Raw genomic sequence first — 16,584 nt, forward strand, 5'->3', positions numbered from 1 at the left:
AATTCAAAGGACTGCTCACTGGTGGTCTGGTGTGGAAAGGAGAGAACCCAGAAAGTAGGGTTTTTGGAGGGCTTCGTGAAGTTCTGACGGAGAGTGAGAAGCAGAGAGAACAGGAATCAGTGTGAACACTGACCTGTGCATGGAATCAGGCCTATACTAAGCAGGCCTGTGAAAATCTAGTCCTAGAATCCTGCACCATGACTTTAGTTTTGGAACGGCTAGGGAGGTATGTTCTGTGTAGAGTAGGAGGCTGAGCCCTTCTTTTTACCCTGTGATGTGGACATTCTGTGGTACCATGAGATCTTCACTGGTGAGACTCTTAACATTTTCACCCTGGCTGTGCCTGTCCAAGTGCAGAAGTGTGGCCCAAGTGTCCCGAAGTTGTTATGTTGCAGTTGTTATGAGTGGGGTGTGGCTCCCACCAGAGGTGATGTCACTGTGAAAGCATGAACACCATGCCCCACACCTTTCCAGGTCACTGGGCTGTTCCTGTAGCAGGAAGACACATTTCCTGGCTCTGGTCTCCTCTCAGGGGTCCCCAGTCCCAGTATCCTGTCTCTGAGCTGTCAGGGCATCCTGTGCTGGTCCCAAGGCCTGCTGGATCCTTGCAGTGGCTGCCTTGGCTGAGGCTTGGTGTCAGTCACATCAAAATATGGTGCTTGGATTAGCTAGATGGGGAGATTGAAGCAGCCTCCCCATAAGGACCACCTGAGGTACGGCGCTTCCCCAAAGGAGCAGGACCACAGCAGTGTCTACAAGGCAGGGCCAGCCAGAGCTGCCAGGACTGGCGCAGAGTGAAGTGATTGCAAAGATGGTCCCTTTGCCCTCCAGCCTCTGCCTCTGTTCCTCCTCAGCTGATTCTCTCATGAAATCTTCTTTCCGATGTCCTCAACACTTCCAGGAAAACTGTCCCCATCACTTCCCATGGACTGGACTACACATCACTAGTGTGAAGTCCCAACAGGGCAGACTGGGATGCAGGCTCTGTCAAAGTCACTCTGAACTTTGTACTCAGGTAACACTCTGTGTGGAATGAGCCTCAGTCCTGAGGCCAGAGAAGGAGTGTTCATCTCCTTAGAATGAGACTGGAAGAAGGCTAGAATGTAGCTCTGTGATGGAGCACTTGCTGAGGCCATGGACAAGGCCCTGGATTCCATCCCTAGCTCTGCCACAGAAAGTCGGGGAGGAGGGGGTATGGTGTAGCAACAGAACTTGAGGTGGGGGCTCTGCTGTCTGCCAGGCCTTTCCCCAAGAGACCCATGATCTGTGATCTCTAAGATGAGAGCAGTCAGGCCTAAGGATTAAAGATCCCAGGCTGGGATGGTGAAGATGGGGACAGACAGACAGACAAAAGGCACATACACAGAGAGGGACAGACAGATGCACAGACAGAAAGAGAGAGAGACAGAGAAACATGGATGGGTAGAAAATATTTAGGTCATTATGTTTTAACAAGGAAGTTAAAGCCTTAGTCAAGCTAACTTCAGAATCACAGAGCCCTGTGGGTTAAGCTTACCACCCCTCAACTCACACTCCAACCCCACCCTGCTTACATAGAGAACTGGAGTCACCCTTCCCTGAAGTATGGTTTTACTCATGTTGGGGACCACAGTACTTGCCTTTCCACTCTTCCCACTTCCCTCTATTGCTGAGTCCTGGAATGTCCCATGAGGAGCAACCACCCCTGGATGCCCTTCTGTAGTAATGTAGTGAAAAAAAAAAGTGCCAAAGCCCAGGGGGTGCAGTATGCTGGCCCAGCATCCCATGCACAAGGCTCATTTCCATAACAGCTTTGCTGAGTTGTAAAGCACGTGCCCTGTGTTTCACCCTTACCAGGTGACAACTCAATGTCTCTTACTAAATTCACAGATACTTGTAACCATCCCTGCTGCCATTAGAGAGGACCCATTCTAATGGGTCTTTGGGAGTTTGTTTGAAACTTTCATTTTTACTATCTTTTGACAAGTTTATTTCCCCCCATTTTTAAAATGTGAAGGCCAGGGCTCTAGATCCATCTGCTACACTGTCCATTGAGCTCCATTCTCTGCCTTCAAGCTTTTTATCTTCCAAGCACAACTCTCCCACCCTTCTCTCTCCCTGGCCCTAATAATGTCTATCCTAGTTTCTGCCACTGGAAATTTGGCGACTGTAGGCACAGCATATGTGGGGAATCCCATCCTATTTGACCTTTCATGTCAGGCTTATTTTACTTTGCACAAGACCCTGAAGGTTATTGCATGAATTTCCTTTTAATGAATAAATATTTGTTTATGATTTATATATATATATATATATATATATATATATGTAATGTATATAATGTTCTAATGAATACTCTTTAGGTACACTGGTGTATAAATGTCTGAGTCTCTGTTTTCAGTGTGCTTGGCTGGTTATTGGTGTAGACATGGAATTGCTGTACACGTTGTAGCCTTTAGAAAGTACTAATTAGACAAGCAAACCAGCAGTGATTGAATAGGAGGTCAACAGGATTTTGACCACACAGGACCTTGAATGTTACATGAAACTGGGACATGGATGGCCACTAGAGTAAAAGGTACCTCTTCTCTCACCGCAGATTGTAATAAGGACAGCCACAACCTCATGAAGGCTGAAGCACAGGAGATAGAAATACATGAAGGTTTGAGAGAGATCTCCCATCAGGACCCACTATGATTCTGCTGAGAAGTGCTGAGGCTAGGAAGATGGCTTAGCAGCTAAGAACACTGGCTGATAATTCAGATGATCCAAGTGAAGTTCCCAGCACTCAGATGGAGACTCACAACAGCCTGTAACTCCATTTGCAGGAGATCTGATGCTCCCTTCTGGCCTCTGCAAGCACAGGACACATGCACATGGCACACTGGCAAACACACATATTGTCTTAGTCAGGATTATTACTGCTGTGATGACACAGCATGACCTGAAGCACTTGGGGGTAGGCGAGTTGTTTGGCTCACTCTTCCATATCGCAGTCCTTCACTGAAGGAAGTCAGGGCAGGAACACAGACAGGGCAGGAACCTGTAGGCCTTAGCTGGTGCAGGAGTCCTGGAGGAGTAGGACTTCCTGGCTTTTGCAGGGCTAACTCAGTCTGTTTCTTATAAGCACCTGCCCAGGGATGGTCCCACCCCCACCAATCACTACAAAAATGTCCTACAGTCTGATCTTATGGAGAAATTTTCTCAGTTGATGGCCTTTCTTCTCCAGTGACTCTAGCTTGTGTCAAGTTGACATGAAACTAGCCAGTACAACGGACCCCATTTCAAGTTGGCACACAATCACATTACTATTAAGCCACAACCCTACCTTTCTTTTTCGTTCCCAAGATCTCACAATACAGATGTAAATAATTTTTAAAATCTCATAGTTTTCACAGATTCAAACAAATTGAAAGGTTCAGTTTCTTTAAAAATCCACAATCTCTTAAAAGCTCAAAATCTCTCAACTGTTAACTCCTTTAAAAACAAACAAACAAAATTAAATTAAATACTTTCTTACTTTAAGAGGGAAGAACCAGGGCACAGTTACAACCTGAACAGAGCAAAATACAAGCCTAATGTAAATAATTGCTGTCCTGTGTCTGGGATTTGCTTATCATCTCCTGGTCCTCTCCGAAGGGTCGGGTCCTGTCTCTGGCTCTGTCCTGTGCAGCACACCTCCTAGGCTTCAGGGACGTCATCGCACTGTTGCTGCTGTTCTTGGTGGTCAACCCGAATCTTCAAAGTACTGGGGTCTTCTGTTACAGCTGAGCTGCACTTTCGCCAACAGCCTCTCCCGAGCTCTCTTCAGGTTCTCTGGCCCTGTCACACACAGTGCCCAGCCTCAGCTGTTCTCCATGACCCCTTCATGCCTTCAGAATCAATACCACCTGGGTGGTTCTCACTACCAAGTTCAGTCACCAGCAGGAGGAATAACCTGGCCACTTCTAGAACACAGCTTCTTTGGGCTGACTCCTAGGAAACACTTCCTAGAAGGTTTCACCTCAGTGATGCTGGTCTCTTCCCAATCACAGCTGATTCTTTAGCTCCAGATAACTAGCAGCCATTATCCCAGTAAGACAAAGGTTTCACTTGAGTGGTTCTTGTCTTTTGTTAAGCACAGCTGATGCTTTAGCTCCAGCTGACCAGAATCACAGATTCTTCCCATAAATAGTCTGGTAGAGGATTTGCTTCCCTCTGAAACTTCACAAGCCAGGCCCCCATCATCTGTGCTGCTTTTAGCCTTATCTTCCAAGCTCCTACAGAACATCCCATTGAGCTCTCAACATTTCATAGCTCTTCTAGCCCAAAGTTCCAAAGTCCTTCCACAATCCTCCCCAAAACAAAATGGTTAGGTCAGTCCCTGTAACACCACCACTATCCTGCTACCAATTTCCGCCCTAGTTAGGGTCACTATTGCTGTAATGAAACACCATGACCAAAAGTAAGTTGTGGAGGTAAAGGTTTATTTGGCTGACACTTTCATATCACTGTTCATCACCAAAGACAGTCAGGACAGGAACTCAAACAAGACAGGAACCTGGAGGCAGGAGCTGTGCAGAGGCCATGGAGGGGTGCTGCTTACTGGCTTGCTCCCGTGCTTCTCTATCAAATCCAGGAGCACCAGCCCAGGGATGGCCCCACCCACAGTGGTCTAGACCCTCCCCCACTAATTAAGAAAATGGCCTACAGCCTACTATTATGGAGGCATCTTCTCAAATGATGCTCTCTCTTCTCCAGTGATTGTAGCTTATGTAAAGTTGATGTAAAACTAACCAGTACACACATAGAATTTTAAGGCAAGTAAGTCTTCTGGGTATGACAGGGCCTTTGCACTGATAAACTCACTCACATTGCACAAGATCAAGCCATTCTAGCAGGGATGGAAAAAAAAAGACATGTTAATTCCCACCTCTACCTGCACGGCTTTGGCAGTTAGAAGACACCAGTATCTGGAGACTTACTTTTCTTCAGGAAGTGCCCTGTGTTCTCGTGGATGGTCTTACACCTGTGCACATGCAGTCAGCGCTGACCGGACTCGGTGGTGTATAAAAAGAAGACATGAAATTGGGGTAAGAGCGTGGTGAGGGGTTTGGGAAGACTTCTAGGGGAAGGATGGGTTGAATGTGATCAAAACACACTGTATCCATGTGTGGAACTATCAGAGAATGAATAAAAAGAATGAAATCAGAAAGGCGAAAGGTCATTACCGACAGTTTCGAGTGCTCAGCGAAAGCTATTGTTCTTAACAAGCTTTATTCTCCGGTCTATTTTGTAACCTCATGAAGGTTACAAAAAACATGATCAACTTGTGATTTTCAACTCTCCAGCCCGCTGGGCAGCATCCAGCCTAGATCAAGGCAAGAATCATTATTTATTCATTTTAAAGTGATGTATTGAGCGTCTATATCATGCCAGGAGTTAGTTACCTGTGGTTGCCCCGGCAATAACTTCAGTTGAACCTAAGCAGGACCTGCAAGCACCAAGCCAAGAAGCTAAGTAGGACCCAGGGCAGGATGCTGCAAGACAGCAGCGTTTAGCAAAACCACACAGGCTTTGCAGCAGAGAAATCGGTGCTCAGAGCATAGCTTGTCAATCACCGTTGTGTGTAGTTGTAACTTTATTGTTATCACGGTCCTGACAACAATCCCTTCCACACCTGTCAAGACTTGTCTTATTCATCGGCTTTGCACCCTGTCTTCCAATCACTGCTTCTCAAGTCCTACTGTGAATGAGACTCAGTTTCCAACAGGGACTCCATTTCTAGGCACAGGATCCAGTCTCACCAATCATTACCAGATCCCCTAAGTGTCACCATGGGACCTAAATTCTAACTGTCCCAAATGTCATACTGTATCCTGGGTCTTGTTCAAAAGCAGCTCTGGTTCTGCTGGACCCAGGGGCCACAAGCCTGGGACTAACCAGCATAAAAATATAAATAAAGTCACCCAGAGAACGGCAGAGACAAGGAACTCGGAAACCATGTCCCATTGCCGTCTCTCGCATTCCTGGGATACATTTCTTCTAAGGCCACTGTCCTTGGGGTTTCCCTCAGCTGTAAGCTCACCCATTCTCTTTAGTGGTTAAGCCAGTATTTCTGTCTTAAAATACTAACTGCTACTTAACCTCCCCTTGAGTCCCTAGGGTGGGCTCCTCTGGGACACCATCTGCCCCGAGTCTCTGCTCTTCCTGCCACTCTCTCACTTGCCATTCTCTCTCTACCTTTTCTCTCCCTGTCCACCTCCCACACTCTGGGAGAAAGGCACTGCTCATTTTTGTGGCAAAGGTCAACGTCAGCATCTTCCTCGATCGCTCATTCCATCATCTACAGAGCCTGGAGCTCTCAGATTCTGCTACACTGGCTGGCCAGAGAATTACAGGGATTCTCCTGTTTCTGCCTCCTCCAGTGCTTCTGGGCTTCCAGCGCTGTAATGTGTGCCTCTGAGCCCAGATTTTTACCTGAATGCTGGGGCTCTGACCCCGGGTTCCCACACTTGCGTAGGCAGCACTCTGCCCGCTGAGCCATCTCTCAGCCCTAAAGTAGCTTCTTCGAGGAAGAAGCTTAAGTATGGCAGAACAGAAAGCCAGAACGAACCTGGGAGCTGATGACAGGAAGTCAACTTTATCAACTTCAGACTAACAGAAGCCTCTATACCTCTTTTCAAGGGAACATACAATGAGTCCTTTGTGCCGGAGCTCCTGTTGAGAATGCTGTGGTATGCAATGGCACCTAGTACTGATGAATTCACTAGTCACATCAGCATGCATGGGTTTCATTGTCTTTCTTTTCATTCCCATCATAAAATGAACCAAATCCATGCTCAATATTTTGAGCAATGGACAGGAGCCAGATACTGAGGCAGCACACTCTAGGAGGCACTTCACAACAGATCCAGCGCGAGTGCCTGCTCATCACTTTCTCAGAGGCAGAAGGGGGATTTCCCCCCTAAATTATAATAGAGAAATTTGAGATTATTAATTTCAAAACAGAATTAAAGCTCCTATTAACAAAAAATTAAAGGCCTTCTCCCCATCCCATAATGGCAGGTGGGAAGGTTCTGGGGATCAGGGCCATTACCCTGTACCTTCCTGTCCAGAGCCCCAGGGGATCAAAAGGCAGAGAGAATGGGAGGCTATGCTTCTGCAGAAAGGCCCCTGGCTCTTGAAATGAATGACCAACTTCTTTAACAGACTTCTCCCTCCCCACTCACATTCCCCATGGTTGGTGAGGCAGAAAATTCACAAGAACAAAGCTCTTGCCCTAAAAAGATCTTTTCAACTTAGGGTCAATTCCACATCTGAAGCTCCCACAGGAGTCACCTTTAAATTGAGAAGAGGGGGGAAAGCAGCTGTTGCATTTGCGCCTGGGAGAAACCACACACGAATGTGCCTTGGTGTCTGCCTGCCCCACACACATATTCTTCCTGGGAAATTTCCAAATGCAGAGGCCTGAGGAGGTGGAGGACTGCCCAGAGGACATGGGTGTCCAAACCGCTGGATTCCTTGTCCTACAATTGTGAGTTCAGGGCAACTTCTAGAAGCCTACACTTGTACTAGGCTCCCCTCACAAACCTTACTTGGCCAAGGAAATAACATTTGTGAAGACCATGCCCTTTTCTCTGGTCCTAAAACAGGTTACACATCACTCCAGTTTGAGCATGTGGCAACATCTGTCTCATTGAATATTATCTGGGTTCCCTTCTCCTCCAGTCTCCCAGGACCTAGCAGGTCGTTAACATCAATATTGTTCACATTTTAACCCATAGGAAATGGCAGAAGTCTGGGTTCTACGTGGAGGTGGGACCTTGAACTCTGTTCTTAGCCTATCACTCTGGGGTGGGGGAAAAGGCTGAGTCTGGGGGTCTCCCTTGGATCAGATCCATCTAAGGAGGGGCCAGCCCTGGCTATAAGTAGTATCCATCTCCCTGGGAGTCCAGAATAGGGACAGAGCAGATGAGTTCCCACCTGGTACCCAGGGCCAGGTCAAGGTGATCAAATTTCTCTCTAGCTAGAAACATCATCCCTTTGGCTCCAGGGCAATAAGGTCGGTGTCAGGGCTGGAGCTGTAACCCGGTTCATTTCTGGGCCCAATCTCTGAAGCTGAAGGGTTTATTTTTAAGGACTGGCAGTTGCTGTTTCCAGCTTCTCTCATCAGAAAGTGTGCGATTCAGCTTGATCTGCATTGGAAGCATAATTTATCATTGTACACAGATGGCGGCTGAGGATGGGGAGGAGTGTGCTTTTCATTTTAGCTCAGCAAACATTTCCGGAGCCTTTCTTGTGTGCCAGGCACAGAGTAAAAGCACTAGGGACGTGCAAAAGAGTGACAGGAGTCCCTAGTCCTTGAGCCCTTATGGGCTACGGAGGGAGAGAGCTGGAGTCTGAACCTTGACACTAACTCTGCCTTACTTCAGAATTTTCATTCTGCCTTTCCCTATTGGAGTCACCTTGGAAAAACGACCTCATCTCTTTTTAAACCAAGCATTGCCAGCTTTGTTAATCTTTTTGAAACACAACTCTGGTTCCATTGATTTTTTTCTCATTATTTGTTTATTAACATCTGCTCTAATCTTTATTGTTCCCTTCTGTCTGCATGCTTTGGGATTTATTTTTCTCTTTCCCTTAGTTTCATAAGATGGGAATTTAACATGAGATTCTTTCTATATTTTTAATGTAAAAGATTATGAGTGCCTGCATGGATGTATTGCACCGTATTCATGACTACTGTCCTCTGAAGCCCAAAGGGGGTAATCAGATCCCCTAGAATGAAGTTTCAAGTGGGTTCTGGGGACCAGGCTCACATCCTCTGCAAGAAGAGCAGGTACTCTTAAGCATGGAGCCATCTCTGAGTTGGCTCCCTACCGCCCCTCTTCCCCCTTTTTAACACAAGGATTCACAGCTATAAATTTCCCTCTAACAACTGCTTTAGCTTCTTCCCCTAGCTTCACCTTTCTCAGAGCAATTCTAACTCCTCTCAGGATTTCTTCTTTAACACGGTGGCTCCCTTTCTTCCTTGTACTTATTACTATTTGGTGCTTTCTGTTACTGACTTCCAAATTCAGTCCAGTGTGTTTGGTGCCTGTGTGGCTCTAGTTCTTTTAAGCACACTGAGGCTTGTTTATGGACGACCATATCCTGGGGAATGCTCCCTGTACACTAGAAGGATGTGTAAGTCTTTCTGACTCTTGTTGAAAACCAGGTATTGAAGCATCCAACAAGTATTCTTGAATGTTTATTACCTTTGTTACGTTAAACCCCAGTTTCCTTAAAGGACAATAATTATTCTTGCTTGACAGAGGGGTAAAGAATTAAAAATACACTGGGGGGTGGTGCATGCCTTCAATTCTAGCACTCGGGAGATAGTGGCAAACAGATCTTTAAGTTCAAGGCCAGCTTGGTCTACAGAACAAGTTCCAGGTTAGCTAGAGTGGTGGGTGGGTGGGTGGATAGATGGGTGGATGGATGGATGGATGGATGGATGGATGGGTAGGTGGATAGATAGATGGATGGATGGATGGATGGATGGATGGATGGATGGATGGATGGGTGGATAAATAGATAGAAATAAATAGAAAGCCAAGACATAGCCTACATAGTGAGGACCCCTGCAGTGGCTCTGGATAGCTGGCTGTGCAGCACAGTGGTAGGAGAAAGATTTCCTCCCAGTGTAGCTGGTTCTGGGTTATATCAACACAGCTGCTGTCTGGAAAACACAAACCCTTCTGAAGGAGACTCTGCCCTATATGATGCTGCGGCCTAATTTCCAAGATATCTCCCATCTTAAAAAACGATAACAAGAATAACAAGCTAACATATTCTAACTTTTGTCACCTAGTCCTACCTCCTTCCTTTCTTGTCCCAGTTTAACAAATGCCTGCTAGTCAGACTCTGCCCTGGGTCTAGAGGACCCTAAAAGTAGGCCTGCTTTGAACACTCTTCTCCCTGCAGCAAGAAGCTCTATGTCTAAGCAGGTAAGTAAAATGCAGGAAGGGGACACTATGGGACAGAAGGAACAAAAGGTTTGATGCACACATAAAGGCAGAGGTGACCTGCCCAGTAGGAAGGGGATCAAGGAGACGCAGTAAGAGTGGTTCCCAACAAAGCATTAACAGAAACCGACAAGAAGTGCAGTCCTCAACAGCAACTTGAGTTTCATAACCCTCCCTGCCCCTGTGAGCCCTCTTAGGTGGGAGGAGCCCAGGGGAGGAAAAGGAGGAAAACAAGAGGATATTACACTAAGTGAGTCATCCAGCCTCAAATAACCGAGAGCTGCTAAAGCAGAAAGTTCTCAACTTGGAAGTTTGCCAACTTCAGTACTGCAAAAATAGCCATGATGAATTCACATATTTCTTTGCGAGTGTCGGTCCATCGTACCAGTGAAATCTCAGCCATAGCAAATTGGAACTTGGGGCCCATATGCTCAAAATCATGCTCAGATTTTGGTCAAAGGTTTTCTTGAGAAAGCTAAAAAGCCGTGTTTTTCTACTGGAAGTAGTCCATTCTCCCATTCTGTTGGGGTTATTAGACTATGGAATATTGTTTCCTGCTTGGAGTGAAAAGTCTCTTGGTGTTTTTCTCTTGGAGGTCTCTGTCTCCATCATAGTCCTGTCAGTTGGAAAACGCCCCGTGATAAGAATGTGTGCACACTGTAGAGGGAGAAGAGGCAGTGTAGCCCAGAAGCCTTTTACTAGAGCAGTACTTCTCACCCTTCCTAATGCCGCAACCTTTTCACAGTTCCTCATGCTGTGCTGACCTCCAACTATAACATTATTTCATTTCTACTGTTATGAATCGTAATATAAATATTTGATATACAACTTCTTTGGTGACCCAAAGGTTGAAAACCACCACACCTGAAGCACATGGAATCACCTGGATTAGGTATGTGACAGTTTAGAGTTTAGAGCTAATTTATAATGTGTAGGGAAGACTAAGGGATGAGTTGATGTTTTCCTGGAGGGGCACAGCAGAAAAGCCCACCTTCCAGGGCTTGAGCAACTCAGCATTCAAGACCCTTGGGTCTCAGGCTCCTTACCTGCCAAAAGTATAGCACTGGCTCTTACATGAGTCAGAATATAAACTATCTGGCTTCTGGGTGGCATTCCAGGGCACACTTCACTCAAGCGGGTGGGTAGGAATGACTCAGGTCCCTGACACTCGGTAAGATTGGTAAGATGGAGGGGAAGATCTCCCAGCAGGCAAGGCACAAGAACAAAGGCAGTCACAGCTCCACACCATTACTTTCCAGCCATGTGATCTTTAAACTGAAGCTACTCTCTTAGTGCTTAGGCTTCCTCATCTTCAGAAGGGAAATGTGAAGGTAACCTAGCCTCTGGGTTGTTAGGACTGAACCAGGATGGGTATTTAGAATGATGCTAAGTTGACAGTACAGACCAATAAATGTTAACCTATTGTTTTTACATGGGGGCAGGGGGTGAGAAGACTAGGCAGCTGGAATGAACTAAGAGGATTTAAGAAGGAAGGATGGGAAATGAATTGTAGAAACTTTTGAGTGCCCATCTTAGGTTGGATTTAATTAATAGAGGCCTATTTCACTTTCTTGGATGGGTTTGACACAGACTGATAAACTGTACAACACTGAGTGTATGTTTAACCATGCACTCAGTGGTAGAAACCAAATGAATTCCTGTCACAGATTTAAATGGTCCCAGCAGAGGATGCTCTTGAGTTGGTGACTCAGTTCTGCTTCCAGCACCTAAGAAGGTATTCACTGATAGCAGAAGCTATAGTAGCTGGTGAGATGGCTCAGCACTTTTTGTTGCTCTTGCAAAGGACCTGGGTTTGGTCCCAGCACATATATGTTGGCTCAAGTCATTTGTAAATCCAGTTCCAGGGGATACAATATCATCTTGAGAACTCCACAGGTACCAGGCACATAAAATATGCACATACATCAAGTTAAGGAATAAAAGGAAGGAAGGAATAAAGGGAGGGAGGGAGGGAGGGTGGGTGGGTAAAAGGAAGGAAGGAAGGAAAATAGAAGTGACTTGCTAAGAAGGGAGATTCTGAAAGACCATCAATGTTTTGAGTGTTCGAGTAAGCCGTCATGCGCTGCCATGTGAAGTGACTAGGCTCATTGTCTGCGCTGGGCAAGCCCACACATCCTGCCCTTGCCCTCACCCACACCCACCCACAGGCAGGCAAGTCCACTAGGGCCATTCCACAAATGTCTAACATGCTCTCAGGGGGCAGTGGCATGATTCCTGGGATCAGCTGTATAGGAAGCAGGAAGGCCAGTGGGTGCCAGCAATTAGTTAACGTGATACCCACCTCGCTTCATTCAGAGCTTGTGTTTCAGAGACAGGCAGAATCAAAGGAAATGACTGAGAAAAAGCACTCCAAGTTCTGGATATGTTAATGAGCACAGCAATTAACATAAGCAGGATCCTGACATATATGGAAATCCTTTATGCAGACAATTCTCCAATGGTGGACCCAAGAGAAGGCTGGGGGTGGTGCTCAACCATGCTTGTGACAGGAGAAACCACCCAGGCACTGACCATGTGGGGCCCATTCGTTGAGGGGGAAAAAAAATCCCAATTCACACTTCTTGGCCTTCAAGATCTAGGTAAAAAAAAGAAAAGAAAAGAAAAAGACCACAGCCTCTGACAAATGTAATGGGGAAATAATTCCTTGGAATCTGTGAATTTGCTTAGATGGGAAAGAGGCAAGTCAGGTAATCCTTAAGTGACCCCAAGTGGTAAAAATACACCAACACATGTGTTCAGACTTCTTTGGATATTCATGGCGTGACACTCGCGCCACCTAGTGTACGCAACTGGGAACTGAGCCACAAACCCTGACTGGTTGTCTCCATTATCACATCTGTTTTATTCTGCAGTGTTTTCTTGGTGCTGGGTTGTGAGCCAATAGCAGTGGGAAAAGAAGTAACAATTTATGGATGGACACACATTACAAGATTTGTTATTACAGCCTACAGCACTAATACCAATATTTTAAGTAAACAGTATGTAATGATACGGATATGATCCAATTTCTCCAAATTGCCTAGCTTTTAAGTGCCAAACAAAATATCTCAAACTGTAGTCTGAGACTGTAAGCCGACTCTCACTCAAGCACGGCTAAGAGTTCTTTAGCAAGCTCTTGTAAATCTGACTGTGGCCAAGCGTGCCATTTCATGAACTTTAAATGGCTTCTACAGAGCTTTCCTGCCCCTCCCCGAAATAATTCCCTCACAGGGTCCGAGCCGGTTTCTACCACTCCGGTGCCACTTTGTCTAAACACAGAATTTTCCCTTTTATACCCAGTTATACTTTAAGGAGCTAACATTTTAACATTTGAGAGTATCCAGAGATCACAACATGTGGGGAAGAAAAAGCCAAAAGTAGTGATGGACACTACTCTACATTCAAGTAGTAGACTCTCTTCTAATCAGTTATCTATCCCAGATTCTCCTCTACGAAACCCTGAATTCGAGAGCACGTGCGCACGCACTCACGCACGAACACATACACATTATGCACATTGCACGAATCAGGCTCCACTTAGAGCCCCTTGCTAACATCACTTAGGACACCCAAGGCCTACTCCATACAGAGCAGTCAAAGCAGAGTTTCTGGAGACAAGGTAATTCATTTAAGGAACCCTGCATTTCATTTAAGGAATCTGGCTGTCATGGTCTTTGAGTCATCTTAGGCCATGAGAATGAAAGCTGAGAGCTGCTTCTGTTTTCCAATGGTCCCTTGGCAATCTCAGTTGGCTAAAATGCAGATACTGTGGGTCCTGCCCTTGAGCTAACAGACTCTGATGTGAGTGGGCTAAAGAGAAGTCTATAACTATTATTGGGTTCAGATGCTAACTTCCTAGATCCCAAATCCTCCAGATTTCTCTCTACAGTTTAACCAGAAGTAGAATATCAGAAAAAAGAAAAGTAACTAACTAAAGCTTTAAAGGATTTTAAATGAATCTAAAACTGAACAGAAATTGACAGCAAAAATACTCTTTTTTTCCTTCCCTAAAGGAACCAACCCTCTATAGTGCCCTATCTCCCCCAACCCCTAGAACCCTATAAATCCCATCCCCTCCTCCCTGCTGAAGGAACCCCCTTTAGTTTCCTCATCCCTCCCTTTCCTTCCTGTACCATTACATTTCTGTTCCAATATCCCTTCCTCCACTTCCACAAAAACAGGTCACATCAGGACTGCTACTAGTACTTTGGAAAATGCCATTATCTAAGGCAAATGGTAAGACTGCTTGCTGTAAGGAAGTCTACCCTGGGTTTCCCTGTGTATTTACCTACATTTTTTTTTTTCATTTCATATATCTCATTCAAACAGCAATGAAGCACATATCTTCTCTGTAAGTCACAATAAGGCGAGGAATGTGACTAAACCATTTCGCCCATTTCCAATTGGCTAGGAACCAATTCTTTTCTTTCTTTTCAAATCTGGGGCAGACTGAGTCATTGCTGCATACTTCCACCTTGAAAAGGAAAAAAGAAAAAAGACTGACTTCAAGCTTAGATCTTAGTTTTATATTTATCTTATAACCCATAATATGGTGGCAGGGGGTAGGGTGAGAAGGGTGGTGGTGGTGGTGGCAGGGGGTAGGGTGGGAAGGGTGGTGGTGGCAGGGGGTAGGGTGGGAAGGGTGGGGGCAGCAGGGGGTAGGGTAGGAAGGGTGGTGGTGGTAGCCACAGGGAGGGAGCAGGTTAAAGAATCAAGTGGGAAGCACCTCCTGTCTGCTCCTCACTAGTACTGATCTATACTCTATAGAGCAAGGTTTAGGTACAAGAAGATTTTTTAGTGCACAAAATATATTCCTCAGGACTCTTCCTGGGTTGTTAGTGTGGATGTCAATCAGCACAAGCCTTTTAGAAAGTAATCTGGCACTGGCAGTCCTGAATGTTCATAGTCTTGAATTCAGTGTTTAAGACAACAGTGTAAGATACACCCTGCAGTCCTGTATGTAATACAGGGACAATGAAAATAATGTAATAGCAAGAAATACGGTACAAGTGCTTCTCATCTACTGAACTACTGCTGAATAATGCAAATTATTTTTCTTATCACGAAGGAGTCACAGCTTAGAGAAGCTAGTGAACCTGCCCTCTGCTCTGCTGAGAGCACGGGTTCACAGATTCCATCTCGGCCTGCTGTGAAGCTCACATGCTCTTAAGTTCCCCTCAGGGCCCGTCAGCATTGGGGGAGCGTTATGACATAAACTATCACTGTGCCTCGATGGGCTGTTACAAGCTTATTAAGAGTGGAAATACACCCCAATTCCCCAAGCACAAAAGCACTCCAGTCACTATGTAGGGGTGGCTCTCACAATCAAAGCCCCAAGATGGTGGCTAAGGCCGCACCCATCACGCAGTGAAGTAGAGTGTTGAGCCATAGCATTTGTTTAGAAAGAATGATCCAGACCTGTGAGTAGTTTTTCAGTTCCCGTAGAATTAAAAAAACAAAAACAAAAAAACAAAACAAAAACGAAAACAAGAGACAATAAGGAAGTTGAGTCAGAAACACTAATTTACAAGTTAATATTTAACATGGTCTAGCCTTTCCAGGGCCTCTGGTGTTCTGAGGCAGCTGCCAAAGCTCTGTGACCAAGATCTGACCATGCAGCAGCTCAGATAAGATCCAGTTACTGTACCAGGCAATTCACAGAGAGCGGCCAGCTATTTCCTAGGGTCAGCCTGGTCCCTTATCGAGTCTTTTCTGCCTTTCCCACGTATCGCACTGAACTAATGCTATCTACTGGCTCACTAGTACTGCATCCATGGTCCAGGCCTAGTGAGGGGAAGGACAGAGGTCACAGAACTGAGAGCCATGCTTTTCACTCACAGGCCACCGATGGGATGCCTAAAAGACTCAGGAGTTTCTATTTCTAAAAGAAAAAAAGGATGCAGCAGTATTTCTTAGGCTCAGTCATCAATGGCAAGCAGGTTTACTGAACGACTCACAGGCTTACTGAACAGGCACAAAACTAGGAGAGCATTAGTGTGGAGGTGGGAAAAGAGATAGCAGGTCAGGTCAGGTCTCCACACACGAACATCAGCTCCACTCCTGTCCCTTTGCATGAAGCTCTCTCCTGCAACAGCTCAAAATTACACAGCAACCTGAACCCACTCCTCAGTTGTCACTCGGTGTACATCAGTATTGCTCCTAGCTGCCCAGGGAATGTCACTGTCGTGGTAAGAGGTGGTTCAGAGAGCAAACAGTGAAACCAAGAATTCTAGCTCTGTTTGCAGCCCTACCGCCCTGTGGCTCAGACTCCAGTTCTCACTCCTACAAAACAAGCCTGTAACAACAGGTTCAAGGTAGATTCTTTCTGGCTCTTAGTATTTAACCAGTACTAAGTTTAGTATTGAACTTCAGTGTTGTATTTGCTATTTTGCATGTAAACACCCATTTCTACCTGCAAAGAACAGTCCTCACACAGCCAAGAGATGTGACAGCTGTTCTAGGACATCTCTAAAGATGTTAGAAGTCAGTGGCCAGCACCGGCGCCGTCAAACCACTTTGTGCAAAGCTCTGCAAGGGGAGCATCAGCGGTGGCACTCCCACTACGGCATGTCTGTCTCTACACCGAGTTTCCCTTGAGATTTTGCTGGAGTGTTTC

Source organism: Micromys minutus, assembly GCF_963924665.1.
Source record: "Micromys minutus genome assembly, chromosome: 1".
NCBI classification, from domain to species: Eukaryota; Metazoa; Chordata; class Mammalia; order Rodentia; family Muridae; genus Micromys; species Micromys minutus.